General features: G+C 38.9%; 2 pseudogenes; both read right to left on the bottom strand.

Moving 5' to 3' along the window:
• Positions 1–1,786: 1,786 nt before the first annotated feature.
• On the bottom strand, positions 1,787–11,831 carry LOC103294780 (60S ribosomal protein L7-like; annotated as a pseudogene).
• A 2,252-nt stretch (positions 11,832–14,083) lies between these two features.
• On the bottom strand, positions 14,084–15,005 carry LOC103293219 (heterogeneous nuclear ribonucleoprotein A1-like; annotated as a pseudogene).
• Between the last annotated feature and the right edge of the window lie 1,505 nt (positions 15,006–16,510).

Here is a 16,510-nt window from a genome sequence, read left to right as displayed (position 1 = left end):
AAATGTGTAGTCACTCATTTCTTGGGAAATAAAGCAAGGTTTATTAGTGAGGGCACCAGTAAATTCCCTTGCTCAGTACAAAAAATCTGTCAAGTTCTTTTGGCACTCCATAAATTTATCATACATCATTCTTTCAGAATAGCCTTTTCCTGCGATTGCAGGGAATGTGTCAATCTAGAATGCTCCCCAGAAACACATTGAGTTAGTGTTACATTTACTAATATTAATTAATACAGATATTAATAACTTATTAATCACTAATTAATACTTATTACTCACTAATCAATATTTTTGAGATTCCTTTGAATTATCTAGACATACTTATGCCATCTGTGACAAAAATAATTTTACTTGTTTCTTTCCAATATTTATAGGTTTAATCAACCTCGTATTGCATTGGCTAGGACCTTCAGTACAAAATTGAAAAGAAGTGGTGAAAGTTTACATTATCCTTACCCTTTTTCCAATCTTAAAGAGAAAGCATTACATAGTTCACCTTTTAGTGTGATAGTTGTAGATTTATTTTGGTAGACAATTTTAATTAAATCCCTAGATTTTTTTATAATGCTTATATCATAAATGGTTGTTGAATTTTACCAAATGTTTTCTCTGCCTCTGCAGAGGGTCATATAGTTCTTCTATCTTATTTTTAAGGTGATAAATTACAATAATTGTTTTATGAATGATAATTTTAAATTTCTGAAATAACTGTTACTTGGACTTGGAAACATATGTGCATGTAAGTATAAGATTATAAATATTTTGTTTGTAATTTTTATATTTATGTACATTAGAAATGTTATATATTTTCATTTTTGTAATGGCCATACCACATATTGGTATGATGATTATGCTGGTTTCAGAAAATGAACTGAGAAGTATTTTTTCCTTTTCTATTCCCTAGAAAAGTTTGTATTTGGATAAATTTATTGCTTTAATATATGGAGAAATTTATCAGCAAAGACATCTGGACTTGGAGTTTTCTTCATGGGAAAGTTTCAAATTATGATTTCAATTTCTTTTAAGTTGTTTTCTAGATTACCATTTTTATATTTTATCCTCAAGCCTAACTAAGATTAAGAACATTAATATAAAGTGAGTGTTGACAAGTGAAACTCAAGTAAATATAAGAATTCAGGAAATATGGAAAGAGTTTCAGTTTATATAGAAGTTCAAGTAACTGATGTTAGAAAATACAGAAGAGTGCTATGAGTATGCTTGTGTTCCATTTATAATGAACACAAATTATATTTATAATTTCAAAAATAGAACATTTTTGTTTAGAAACAAATGTGCAATGTCAATGGGTTTTAGCAATTTGAAGAAATTTTTTATTTTATTTTGTCAGATTATTATATACTAGAGGCCCGGTACACAAAATTCGTGCACTTGGGAAGGAGTCCTTCAGCCTGGCCTGTGCCCTCTTGCAGTCTGGGAGCTCTGGGGTGATGTCCAACTGATGGCTTAGGCCCACTAAGCCGTCACTTGGACATCCTTAGCATTGCCATGGAGGCAGGAGAGGCTCCCACCACTGACACTGTGCTCGCCAGCTGTGAGCCCAGCTTCTGGCTGAGTGGCGCTCCCCCTGTGGGAGCACAATGACCATCAGGGGGCTGCTCCTGCATTGAGTGTCTGCCCCTGGTGGTCAGTACACATCATAGTGACTGGTCATGTCACCATTTCATCATTTGCATATTAGCCTTTTATTACATAGGGTATCTTTTTCAATTTGAAAGCAGTCAATTTATTAACAGACAAGATTACAAAAATAACCATGATAGGTACCTCAGCTCATCCTTGTAATAAACCTATTAAGCTGGTGTTTCCTGTTGCCAGTATCTCCATCTTCTATAAAATCTGTGGTCTTTTACTTTATTCCACCTCATGGAGAAGGTAATTTGAAGGGCCACAGGAAGTTGTTTCAGATCCTCCATGAGGATGATGCCATATTTACCAAGAGATCAAGCAATCAATGTGTTATCTGTCAGGGAAATTTGCTCTTTATTGACTTGGCCATTCCACACTTGTAGATAAATTCATTTACTGGCTTCAGGTTTGGGTACCCCAATGCAATATATTTTCCCACAATTCTCAGCATGTTCATGAAAGCCTTGCTGAGCCTAACAAAGGTGTCATTTAAAAGGTGAAGAAAGCACCTTTCGGACTTTGGGCTCACACCATTGTTACCTCTGATCCTGGTGACAAATGCCAATTTGTGTTCCGGAGGTACATAGGAGTCACCAGCTATTCTGGCCATTCTAGCTATTCGAGCTCACTCCTGTACATATGCCTATGTTCTTTGTGATAGTGCTTAGCATGTTCCTAGGTAAGCTTTCTCCTTGCCTTTCAAAGTATCTTTTGGGGGAACGTCTTTCTTCGGTGTTTGATCGTCAGCTCTGTGAAATTCCTTGCCTTTTTCTTAAGGGTCCTGGCACAGCAGGAACCTTCTTCTCGTCCTCACCTTCCTCGGTTCCAGCTGGAAAAGAGGTGTTCAGGTTATTTTTATATCTCAATATAATTATCTAAATTCACCTGTTTAAAACCCACCAGTTGTCTAGATGGTTCCTCCCTCTCCTCTGTCCACACACGTAATAAGCAATCTATGTGTATTAGAAAGTTAAATGAATGTGTTTTTGCATTTGGTTTTAATTATGTCCTCTGATTGGCTCATCTACCTCTGAAAATCAAGTATTTCCCATTTGAAATAATTTTTTTTTGTTTGATAAAAATGATAGCTACCATAAGTTTACATGATTTTATTTTGAAAGTAACCATGCCTTTCTAATTCGAGCTGGCCTGAGAGACAAAAGCATGTTTAGTTTTTACTTATTGAGTCCAGAATTTTTTTTTTTAACCTGGGTCATTCATGAAATAGTTCCATATGCCATTGTACAAAATGATATATTTATGTCAAATTATCTGGTTTTCTTGTAGTTGGTGATATTATATTAACTATCACTTTCCTAAAGCAAAGTAAGAAAGTAAAGAATAAAAAAATAGAGTAATTATTTATATTGGTGTTATTCTCTCAAGAAAGTTTTCTTCTGTTTTGTACATTGCTTAGCATAAAAGATATATTTAAAAATGCTTACTCTCCCAATGACTTTTTTTTTTAAAGTAATAGAACAGAAATTTCATTTGTGTGGAATCACAAAAACCCCAGATAGCTATAATAATTCAGACTAGTTGATCTTTGGAAAAATATTTATTCCGGTCATTTGCCCATTTAAAAAATTATATTATTATTTTTTTGTGCATGTGTATGTGTTTTTAGTTGTATGAGTTCTGTATATATTTTAGATATTAATCCCTAATAAGATATATGTTTTGCAAATATTTTATTTTCCATTCCATCGATTGCCTTTTCACCCTGTTGATTTTTCTTTTCTTTTCTTTTTTTTTGCTGTGCAGAGCTTTTTAGTTTGATGCAGTCCCACTTGTTTATTTTTTATTTTGTTGCTTGTATGTTAGATGTGGTTTTCAAAAAAAAAATCATTACCAATCCACTGACAGTAGAATTTTTATGACATAGTTGAATCTAAGTATTTCATTAAGCAACTAATTAAATCATTAGGCACATTTGTTTTTTATTTAATGTTCATTGGTAGTATATTTTACAAAATCTACACTAATAGAAGAGAAACATGCAAATTGACTGTACCTCCGCTACCCCACAAGCCACGCCCACCAGCCAATCAGGAGTGAGTATGCAAATTAACCCAACCAAGATGGCTGTGGCCATGGAGTGAGCAAGAGGCTTGGGTTTCCCCAGCAATGGAGGAAGCCAAGCTTCCCACCCAGCCTGGCCTGCCCTGGCCTCTGCTCAAGGTTACAAAGTTTCAATTATAGATGATAAATAAATCCTAGATACCAGGGCCTCTTCTTGGGTTGCTGGGGGGTGTGGCCAGCCTGTAAACCACCACAGGCCCCTCGCCCAGCCTCCCCACACCCCAAGGGAACACCAACCCTGATCTGGGACACACTTCAGGGCAAACCAGCCGGCCCCCACCCATGTATCAGGCCTCTATCCTATCTAATAAAAGAGTAATATGCAAATTGACCATCACTCAAAGACACAAGATGGCGGCCCCATGTGGTCAAAGATGGCTGCCCCCATCTGGATACAAGATGGCCACCACAAGATGGCCAGCCGGGGAGGGCAGTTGGGAGGGACCAGGCCTGCAAAGGAGGGCAGTTGTGGTCTATCAAGCCAGCAGGGGAGGGCACTTGGGAGGGATCAGGCCTGCAAGGGAGGGCAGTTGGGGGTTATCAAGCCTGCAGGGGAGGGCAGTTAGGGGTGACCAGGCTGGCGGAGGAGGGAAGTTGGGGGTGACCAGGCCTGTAGGGAAGGGCAGTTGGGGGAGACCCAGTCCTGCAGGGGAGAGCAGTTGAGGGAACCAGGCCTGCAGCGGAGGGCAGTTGGGGGGACAGGCCTGCAGAGGAGGGCAATTAGGGGTGACCAGGCCTGCAGGGGAGGGTAGTTGTGAGCAATCAGGCTGGCAGGGGTGCAGTTAGACATCAATCAGGCTGGCAGGGGAATGGTTAGGGGGTTATCAGTCTGGCAGGCAGAAGCAGTTAGGGGCAATCAGGAAGGTAGGCAGGCGAGCAGTTGGGAGCCAGCAGTCCTGGATTGTGAGAGGGATGTCCGACTGCCCTACTGGGATCGGGCCTAAACGGGCAATTGGACATCCCTCAAGGGGTCCCAGATTGGAGAGGGTGCAGGCTGGGCTGAGGGACACACCCCCCGTGCATGAATTTTGTGCACCGGGCCTCTAGTAGTATTAATAAAGATAGATTCATTATTTCAGTTTAGCCGATAACTGCATTTTGCTAAAATGCTCAATCTAATTTCAATTATAAATTAATCTTTAGCAAATGTTAATAAGTTACTATCAAGTTTTAAAAAATAATTTAAATGTTTAATATGGTTTTTGTACTTTAGAATTAGTATTCTCTCCATTATATTGTAAGCTACTTTCATAATGGGGATATACAATATTTTTCTTTGAAACCCTGGCACCAAGCAGAGGTTAGATACATGTATTGGTTGCTTCCTGCACTTGCCCAACCAGGGCAGGAGATCAAAACTGCAACCCAGGTATGTGCCCTTGACTTGGAATTAAACCCACCATCCTTCAGTTGGTGTGCTGACCCTCTAACCATTGAGCCATGCCAGCCAGGGCTATTTCTTAATATTTTTACTTAAATTTAAGCTAAATTCAACCATCTTCTGATAAGAAAATGGAGATGGACACACTACTCTTATTTTGGTCGAGTCAATGGCAACTTTAATTTCAAGGATTCATAAGTCACAAACAAAAACCAGGTAGAGGTTTGTTATTCTATAAGAAACACAGACTCAGAGATTGAGCAATAACCTTTAGCAGAGACTGGTCTTACATAACCTGGAAAGCAGTCAGAAATTGAACTTAATCTATGTCTTTCAGAGCTTACATGTCTCCCATTTCTGTCTCTCTCTGCTTATGTGCTGTACTCTCCTATTTCTGTCAGTAGAATAGGCTTCTTCTGCTTATGTAATCACCCCTAAGTGACTCAGTGCTAGCAGCCTTACCCCAACATTTGTCATTTGCCTGGCATTCATTATTGGTTGACTATAGTCTGTGTTCTTAAAGTTCTGACTAGAAATAATCTGATTGGTTTTGTTCAGCCTGTGAATCCTTCATCTTCTCGTGTTTATCCCAATGTATACAGCAATGCTCATGGCTGTGGATTCATATGATACCAGGACAGCCAAACCCAGAAACTCTAGGTGTGGTAGATACTCTGTAATGGGCCAATACTGTATCAATTTAAAGAGAGCAGTTGTCCTACATAGTAGGATCTGAGGCTATTCCCTTTCTTTCTTTTTTCTTTAATTGCTCTCCATTTACAACTCTTAAAGATAAACTAATTTAGAAAACAATAGTTTTGAAATTAGTGTTTTTGTTCCATTATTGACTTAGACTGCTTTGTTTCCCTTACTAATCTTTTTTCTCCACTTTCAAATCTTGTAATCTACATAATGCTGATGTAAGAATAATCCTATCTAATAAAGCAGGAATATGCAAATTGACCATCACTCTGTCACAAAGATGGCGGCGCCCATAGCCACATGATGGTGGTGCCCAGTCCTCTTAGTCCTGCAGGAGTCCCCCAGTTCCGGGGGGACAGCTGCTGATTGTGGCCTGGCAGAACACTTGCTTCATTGCCGTGGTGATGAGGCAAGTGTTCCACCCCGGCCATGGAGAGCCTCTGGGTAGGCCAGGTGCGGAACGCTTGCGTTGTTGCAGGCCAGGCTGAGGGACACCCCCCGCCCCTGCACAAATTTCGTGCACTGGGCCTGTAGTTAAGAAATAATTATAAAATCATATTTTTAAATGTAATATTTCTAAAGGCTTACTTTATCTCTCATCTGTGCTCTCACCTTCCAAACGATGATAATGATGATACAAATGAACACAGTATTGCATAGTGGCCAACAGTGTAGGATCTGGAGTTAGATCATTTAGTTTCTTATTCTAGCTCCATCTCATTCAAGCATTATGATCTTTGGCCATATGTGTATCATGTAAGTTGCTTAATACATATAATTTATTGCAAATATTAAACATGAAGTAGGTGTTTAATAAATAACAACTATCACTACTACATTATTACAACTACTACTATTACTACTAATCACTTATATTTAAAACTTATTATTTTTTTAGGATTTTCTAATTAATTAAACATGTTCAATTACTTTCTTGTAGCTTTTCTACAAAGAATATATAAAATTTTAATATGAGCCTCTTCAATAACTTTCTGCCAACTTTACCTTTTTGTTGTATTTGTCCGTTGGAAAAATTCTACCTGCTGCATTGAGATTCACCCAAATTGTTTTGCTCTGTTTAGCATAAGAATAGTCATTTTCGAGGCTGCATCACTGTTTTTACCCTCTAAATATTTCTTTCTCATTTTCTATTCTAATGTAAATAGTTTAGAATACTCTAGGTCATTAAGGGAGGGGATTAAAATATCTACTTTTTACTTTTTCAGAACTTTAATTTTTATTTAACTTATATTGTTTTTAATTGTCTTACATTAAAAGAATAAAAAATAACTGAATATATAGCATTCCTTTTGAGTGAAAACTGTAAAACCTTAGTTGTCTATTTCGGAAGAACAGTATGGATGGCTCAAATATAAGTCATTCATGCACATAAATTATAAGCACAGAACAATCTTATCCATTGAGATAATTCACACTGTGAAAGCCTTGGTTTGCCTCAAATCTTGGTTTTATGTAAATGTTTATATCAAAGTGCAAATCAAGAGGAAGGTCTTTTTTAGATTAGTGTTAAACGTGAGGATACATGACAGCTCAATTGCCGGGAATAAACATTGTCTGGTGCCTCCAGTCTTATTTCCAAGAATGGCAGTCTTCAGGAGCGTTCACTAAACTCTTTCCAGGAAGAGCTCTGTGAGAATGGCAGCTGGTGTAGAGCAGTCACGACATTGAAATTCTTCAGCTAGTCACTCCTGGGGGGAGGATTATGAAACAGATGTACGGAAACCTTATATTTACACGTGATGAGAGTAACTCACGTGGTGATGAGATTAGACTTTCCTTTGGCTCCTCTAAAAGCCTAATGTTATTTAACTGAAACAATAATATGTTGCTCCAATAGGTAAAATAAAATTACATCAATAATAAATATTTGAAATCAAATAGATGTTTTCTTAATCCCAGCTAAATTATCTTGTTATTTTTTTTTTTCTCTCTTTTTCTCCTTCTGCGGTCAATGAGACTTGTGTTCAGACAGGTAGCAGTAAGTTCATAGAATGTTCTTCTGAGGTCACTGAAGTAAGTGTTTTTGACCAAAAACCTCTCAAAACCCAACTGTATTTTTGTTGTTGTTGTTTCTATTTTCAAAGTAGAAATAATGTGGTTTTTTTTTGTTGTTGAAAGTGAGTGATTCTAGAAACTAGTTAATTGTTTTGATATCTCTGGTTCATATGATACATTTTGTGCTTTTGGCAGGACTTGCTCTTTATAATAATTTTAAAGAGAAATGATAGTTATTAAGTCTGGTATACTCTGTAAAAGTATTAAATGGAATGTAATGCAAATACATTTACATGGCCCTCAACCTATTTCCAAAGGAAAGGACAACATCATGCTTGTTTTTGCACTGCCTTGCCTGATAGCACATTTCAGGCACTAATCTTCCTGGTGTTCAGTGCCAGAGCCAGTGCTATTGGATAGGACTTGACATTTAATTTGAAACTCAGATGACGAGAAACATACCTAAGCGAAGGGATAGAAGGGGTATTTATAGAAAAGGGGAATCAACTTATTAATGTATTGATTTGTTCATTCAGTGTGTCTTTCCAAAACACCATGCTGTTTAATTGGATCTTGAGAGAGTGAAATGGGCAAGTAAAACAATACACTTTCCTTTAAGTCCTTTGAGTCATAGAGGCGAGGACACTCATCTGCATGATTAATATGAAGGAGTGTGCAGATGAGTTCCAAGAAGCATTTTGAGTAATGAGCTGAGCCCCAAACTGGCAGCCTCAGACTCTCATGTTGTTCTTACGCTATGAGTGTCTCTGAAATCTCATCTCAGGAGCATGGCTAGAAAGAATGCCAGATGGTGAGGTGTCTTTTAAATCCCATCCCTGGGTCAAAGTTGATGACCAGATGTAACAGATCTGGAAGAAGGACTCTAAGCCAGATGGGAAGGGCTTTATAAACACACACACAAACACATATATACTCTATATATTTTAGGAAGACTAGAATCCTTAGTGACTCATGACTATTGTATCTATTTTCCAAGTAGAATCTTTAAAAGTTAAATCTATTAATATTGAGAGATCTATAGTTTTAAGCTTATGTTAACAAAAGTATAGAACTTCATTTGTTAGAAACATTGTAATATATAAGCTTGATTGTAAATCAAGTGATTGTTAATCAAGTGGTCATGACAGTAAGTCTTGAAGAGTCCATTTCAGTGACCTTGAATCAAACTCATTATTATATTATAAAAAATATTCAGATGACTTTTCTTCCAAATACCCATGCCTTTGGAGGCAGTTAGTCATTGGTTTGCTCTCAATATCTTTTGCAGACTTACCTTTCTTAGATATTTATTCAGTCTATAAATATTCTTCTCCCATTTATTGTACCAGTCATCCAAATCAAAACACTATGCAATATTGATTCCCCTGAAGCATGTGGTTTGGATATCTGAAGAGCCCTCTGGAAATAAAACAAGATCCTAAGTCAATGAAAATATGCATATTTTTAATTCATTGCTGGGATCATAAGAAAACTAAAAAATTTTCTAGAGACAAATAAAACAAAACCAACAATCCACACAAACAATAACAATAAAAATAGTGAGACAAGTGAATAGAAAACAAAAACTAAAACAAATTAATATCCAAATAAGAGTTTATGTCAATAGATTGTCAGTAAAGAAATTTCTATCAGATGTACTTAAGGAAGAGGTAAAATGGCCAGAGATCATTAAGTAATAATGAACAAAGAAATAAGTAAATATGTAAGTAAACTGAAATATGTACTGTCTATATAAGATAATAATAGCATTGAAATATGTATTATTTATATAAGATAATAATAGCATGGTCTTATAGATTTAACAAAAAACAAATAAAATTTTGCATATTAATATCATATAAATCAGGAAAGAAAAGTTTAGAATTTGAGAGTTCTCGTCTGGCTAGTATGTCTCAGTGGTTGTGCACTGACCTATGAACTAGGAGGTCATGGTTTGACTTCAGGTCAGGGCACATGCTGGGGTTTCAGGCTTGATCCCCAGTGCGGGTGTGTAGGAGGCAGACAATTAATGATTCTCTCTCAACATTGATGTTTCTATCTCTCTCTCCCTCTCCCTTCCTCTCTGAAATCAATAAAAATGTATTTAAAAAATAATTGGGAACACTTGAAAAAATCTTTAAAAAATAGAGTTCTAAGTATCTTGTATTATATACTGGAGGATTGAGATACTGAATAACTTTTGAATCTTAAGTTAAATATGTATGTAATTAAATTTCAAAGTATTCCTAGTCAAAAAGAAAAAAAAATTAAAATGATAGAATAATTGGTATGCCAAAAAGTAAAATATAAGATAAAAGGAAACAAAAAGTGACATTCAGAATGTAAAATAAAATGGTAGAAATAAGTCTACCAAATGTGTCAGTTATCACAATAGAATTAATAGGCCAAGCTTGACAGATATAATAATGAAGTAAAATCTATCTATGTGTATACTACCTGTATAAGGATAATATGGAAGAGGCAAAAAACACATTTAATGAGAAAACTATGAAGTAATTAGTTAACTTCAGAATATAGGACATTCTAAGAGCAACTGTCTATAAGTCAATGGCATGAAGATGGTGGTGAAGGTGGCATGGCAGAGATCAGTTCAAGAGCAAAATCTATTTATGTATTCCTTGAGAGACATACAACCCAATTTAATAATTGTACCTTGTTTGCCCTGGGCGGTGTGCTAAGTGGTTAGAGCAAAGTCCTGTGCACCTAAGGGTCACAGATTGGATTCCCAGTCAAGGGTACATACCTGGTTTGGGGGTTCATTCTCTGGCCCCAGTAGGGGGCATGTGAGGGAGGCGGCCAGTCAATGTGTCTCACTCACATTGATGTTTGTTTCTCTCTCTCTTTCTCCTTCTCCCCTCATCCCTTCCACTCTATGTAAAAAGCAATGAAAAAATATCCTTGGGTGAAGATTAACAAAAAAAAAAAAATTGTACTGCTCTAACCAGTTTGGCTCAGTGGATAGAGCATCAGCCTGCGGACTGAAAGGTCCCAGGTTCGATTCCAGTCAAGGGCATGTACCTTGGTTGTGGGCACATCCCTAGTAGGAGGTGTGCAGGAGGCAGCTGATTGATGTTTCTCTCTCATCAATGTTTCTAACTCTCTATCCCTCTCCCTTCCTCTCTGTAAAAAATCAATAAAATATATATATTTTTAAATTGTACCTTGTTTCAATCATAATTTAAATGAGCTGAGTATAAAAAGACATAGTTTAGCAATAAGGGGAAATTTTCACAGGAGAATAATGACAAAGTCAATTTGAATTGGACACAATCTCTTTTAAGGCCTGAGTTACCAAAGGTTCAGGGATTGGTTCAGAAATGGAGATTAAGCATTTGGGGTACAAATACTACAAAGTTACACTTTGCATCTTCAGTGACAAAGAAATGATAACCTAAAAAGTCAACTACTTCACATACATGGTGCATACATTTGAAACACTTTATATGTTTAGTTGGCTATATGTTGATTTGACATATCCAATGAGACTATAAGCAGTTTATTTATTTTTTTCTAAACTGTCTTTTGAAACTTCCTATAGAGGAAGCTCTAGAGTTACACCTAATAAATTTTATTAGGCTCTAATGAAAAAAATAAATCCAGAGACACTGAAGCATGCAATAGACTGATGAATTTCAGAGGGAAGGGGTGGGGGGAGAGAGACTAAGCAAATAACTTATGTGCATACTAAAGGCCCAGTGCACGGATTCATGCACCAGTGGGTTCCCTTGGCCTGGCCTGCGGGGATCAGTGGAACTCTGCACTGTTGCAGCCTGGCCTTACCCACCAGCTTGTTGGGCTCCAGTCCACTGTCCAGGTCGATCCTGCACAGCACGAAGTAGTGAGCGAAGAGGCAGGTGGCCAGGTAGGAGCCCGAGCCCAGGCTGGGCACCTCGCCACTCCTGCTCAGCTCATCCTGGCCCTGCTTCTCCTGCCCCCATTGCTGCTCACATGCACAGGGCGAGTGTCCATGGGAGAGGCTCATGCCACCACAGCTGCACTCGCCCCACATCTGGTGCCTGTCTGTCAGCTGAGTGGCGCTCTGGCTGTGGAAGAGCACTGACCACCAGGGGGAAGCTCCTGCATTGAGCGTCTGCCCCCTGGTGGTCAGTGCACATCATAGCTTCCAGCCAGTCATCCGGTCACTTAGGCTTTTATCCTACCTAATAAAAGAGTAATATGCAAATTGACCATACCTCTGCTACACCCACAAGCTATGCCCACCAGGCATTCAGGAGCGAGTATGCAAATAAACCCAACCAAGATGGCTGTGGCCATGGAGAACAGGAGGCTTAGGTTTCCTCAGCAATGGAGGAAGCCAAGCTTTCCACCTGCCCTGGCAGGCCCAGGCCTCCGCTCAAGGCTACAAAGTTTCAATTATAGAAGATACATAAATCCCAACAAAAATGGTGGCAGCCACAGAGCTGGAGTGAGCAGCAGGCTTGGGTTTCCCCAGCAATGGAGGAAGCCAACTTTCCCGCCCAGCCTGGCCTGCCCTGGCCTCCACTCAAGGTTACAAAGTTTCAATTATAGAAGATAAATAAATCCCAGATACCAGGGCCTCCACTTGGGTCACTGAGGGGTGTGGCTGGCATGCAAACCATCATAGGCCCCTCACCCAGGCCTCCCCACACCCCAAGGGAACACCCACCCTGATCCAGGACACCCTTCAGGGCAAACCAGCCAGCCCCCACCCGTGTATCCTATCTAATAAAAGGCCTCTATCCTATCTAATAAAAGAGTAATATTCAAATTGACCATCACTCCAACACACAAGATGACTGCCCCCATGTGGACACAAGATAGCTGCCACAAGATGGCTAGGAGGGGAGGACAGTTGGGAGGGACCAGGCCTGCAGGGAGGGCAGTTAGGGGTGACCAGGCCTGCAGGGGAGGGTAGTTAGGGGCAAACAGGTTGGCAGGGGAGCAGTTAGGCATCAATCAGGCTGGCAGGGGAGTGGTTAGGGGGTGATCAGACTGGCAGGCAGAAGCAGTTAGGGGCAATCAGGAAGGCAGGCAGGCGAGCAGTTGGGAGCCAGCAGTCCTGGATTGTGAGAGGGATATCCGACTGCCCGTTTAGGCCCAATCCTACCTGGATCGGGCCTAAACGGGCAGTCGGAGTTCCCTCGAGGGGTCCCAGATTGGAGAGGGTGCAGGCTGGGCTCAGGGACATACCCCTCCCCATGCATGAATTTCGTGCACCAGGCCTCTAGTATATATATAGATATGCATAACCCATGGATAGATAATAGTTTGGTGAAGGCCTGTGAAGGGGAGTGAGCAGGGTGGATGGGGGTCAATGGGAAGTAATGGGGACATCTGTAATACTTTCAACAATAAAGATAAATTTAAAAAAATAATATTTTAAATAATCAAGGTGTAATTCTATAGGGTTCTAAATCAATATAATCTAGTTAATTACTTTAATATTAGGATAAATATTATAACATAGTTTACTATTACATAAAAATCAACTATCCAAACATATTTCCTCTAGTGAAGAGGTTTTTTAATGTCATAAAATACAAATGGAAAGCCTCTATTTTAGAAGGTAAAATTCTATCATCAACACATTGTGTGCTTAAGGGCTCCCTCCTTACCCACAGATGAAGTCACCAATATTCATTTTACAACTTTCCTCCCCAACCCTTGTTTAGGTTGTATTTCCAGGCTGGATTCCAAGAATCAGCTCACTCTTCCCATTCACTAATCCTTGAATTTGCTCCCTGTCTTTTCTTTGGGTTTAATGTTGAACATTTAAGAGCTCATTTATGTTTCTGCATGAGACTAACTTTATTTTACTCTTTGCTTTATGCTTTTCTACCAAGATCAACACCAGTTATAGCCACCATAATGTTTAAGTCTAAGGTTGCCAGACCAGGTGAGGGTCCAGATATTACTAACCCAATGAAAAAGAATTCCATTCTTTTATTTTTTTTAAAGACATATTTATTCAGCATCATGCTCAGACTATTCCTTTTGGCAATCAACCACATGAGTTGCAAAAAAACACACCACACTGCATTAAAACCCTTTGTTGGAATGCTTTACACTTTCCACAGAAAAGAAACTAAAATAACCTGTGATACAATTCAGTCCTCGAGGTTTTTTGCCCATTCACATAAGTATTGTCTAAAACATGTCTTCTTTGTAGCAGCTAGGCCCTGCCACCACTGTGCTTGGCTGAGTTCACAAATCTGTTGTAACCTGTAGCTTCCCTGCCACTTTTCTGGCTCTCCTCTCCTGCTAAGCTTTGTTTCCTGGCAGTAATTAAAACCTTCTGCCACTGCCATAGCTACTTCTGCTGCTGGAACCACCATAGCCCCACTGATTGTGTGGTTTGGCAAAGAATTGGCCTCCTCCACCAGAAGGGCCAGAGCTTCTGCCTCCAAAGTCTCCTCTTCTCATGAGTCCAAAATCTGAAGATTGATTGTTGTAATTGCCAAAGTCATTGTAGCTTTTGCCACCTCTAAAATTGCTTCCATCATTACCAAATCCATTACAGCCATCCCCGCTGCCACCATATCCATCGCCACCATGGCTGCCACCAAAGCCGCCTCGACCACTGAGGTTTCCTCCACAATCAAAGTGTCATTCCCACCAACATTGTCAGAACCACTTTGGATGAAGCACTGGCCATCTCTTGCTTAGATAGGGCTTTCCTTACTTCACAGTTGTGGCCATTCACAGGGTGGTATTGCTGAATGATAGTCTTGTCTACAGAGTCATGGTCATCAAAGGTTACAAAAGCAAAGCCTCTCTTCTTGCCACTGCCTTGGTCAGTCATGATTTCAATCCTTTTTCCCTTACTGTTCAAAATAATCCCTCAGGTGATGTTCTTCAGTGTCTTCTTTGATACCACCAACAAAAGTCTTTTTCACAGTTAAGTGGGCGCCAGGTCTTTCGGAATCTTCTTCTGAGACATTCCTCTCTGGTTCCACATTCTTCCATCCACCTTGTGCGGCCTTCATGCACAGCCGCACACGCCTTCTCCACGGTGACACAGGTGACAGACCCACAGCCTCTGGGCACACAGTCTGAGCGTCCCCCGTGGCTCAGCATGGCTCCTCAGACTCTCATTGATTGTCTCAAAGCTCAAACCTCCGATAAAGAGCTCCCACAGCTGTTCTGGCTCTTTGGGAGGCTCTGATTTAGACATGACGACTGTGGGAGGGGAGAGTTTAATGATGCAGAAAAAAAAAAAGAATTCCATTCTTTTAAAATGAACACATTTTAAAATGTGTTCATTAAAAAAAAAGGAATTCTAAATCTTTTCTTTATTATAGGTCCTTCTGGCCAGGTTATTATAACACTTACATATCATGTTCAGACAGTCAAATATGTGGAATTTGCAGTTAAACAAAGTTGATGTTGACCATACAAGGGAAAAGATAGGTGAATACTGGCTGGGGAGGTATTGTAGGCTGTTTCCTATACTATCTGTGATCTAAACCAAGTCCCTTTATCTTTCTGGGACTTTTTTTGATTTATTTATATAGTGTACTTATATTAAGCTTTTTCCCCCAAGATTGCTGCTTATTAAATTATATCTAGCTTTTTTTTATCTTTGTTAATGATGCACCCTATGTCTGAAAAATTCCCCTGAGTGGTCTGGAGTATAGAAGTAACACCTACCTTTGTGTTTCAATGGCAACTTATGCGACTCTCTTAGGTTTATAATTAAATAGTCATCACTTCTTTTGCCTCCCATTAAACTGAAATCCTCTTGTTCATTCTTATTTTCTCACTGTTGGTCTTGGATTCAACACATAATGTGTGTTCATTAAATATTTATTGAAAATATGAATGAATTACAAAGAATATTTTCAGGTTATATCTGTATCATATAACACAGTGTTGTTGTTATTGTGTGTGTGTGTGTGTGTGTGTGTGTGTGTGTGTGTGTGTGTGTGTCTTTTAATTATGTTGTTTCGATCCAGTTTTGAGGTCCTGAGCAGAGGTCAACTGGTTTCTCTTCTTGAGCAGCTAGTCAAGTACGCACCCGACTATTTTCCTTGTTGGGCACGCACACTCCAGGGCCCACTGTGCATCCGCCCTAATCAGCTCCAGCTTTCTGTTGCCATGTCCCTGGGTGCAAAAACCCTGTGTGGCCCTGCCTGGCAGCCTTCTCCAGTTGGGAGCTATAACTAACAAGAAGTCCTGCCTTTCATCTACCTGCTGTTAGTAGGTTATTTCTCACCATCAAAAGGACCTTTAAGTTTCATAAAACACATAACCACCCTTACCTAAAAGCTATGTGTGTCAAATAAAAATAATCAATTTAGCCTTTATATTCAGAACTCCAAATAAAATGTCCCTTAGAAATTGGGAATAAAAAAATCTTTACTATAAAAGAGATTAAAATAACTGCCCTAGAGTGGACAAAAATATGTGAAGACTACTACCATTTTTTAAAAGTAACTTTAAACTCTTTAAAAGAAGCAATTATGCCATATTCCATACTTATATAGTACCTCTTGTATTTTTAGATGCATAATAGGAACTTAAAGACAATTACCAAGTGATTGAATTCAGGACATATGTTGATTGATCTTCCTAAGGAAATGATATTATTTCATGATTTCTGTGAGGACAATTTAGTACAATCTAACCATATTAATATAAGGTGATCTTTAGACCAAATAACATAGATACAATAACATA

Source organism: Eptesicus fuscus, chromosome 14 (assembly GCF_027574615.1).
Source record: "Eptesicus fuscus isolate TK198812 chromosome 14, DD_ASM_mEF_20220401, whole genome shotgun sequence".
Classification (NCBI taxonomy): Eukaryota; Metazoa; Chordata; class Mammalia; order Chiroptera; family Vespertilionidae; genus Eptesicus; species Eptesicus fuscus.
Note: the sequence above shows the minus strand (reverse complement) of the source record. Positions and strands in the feature narration are given on the sequence as shown.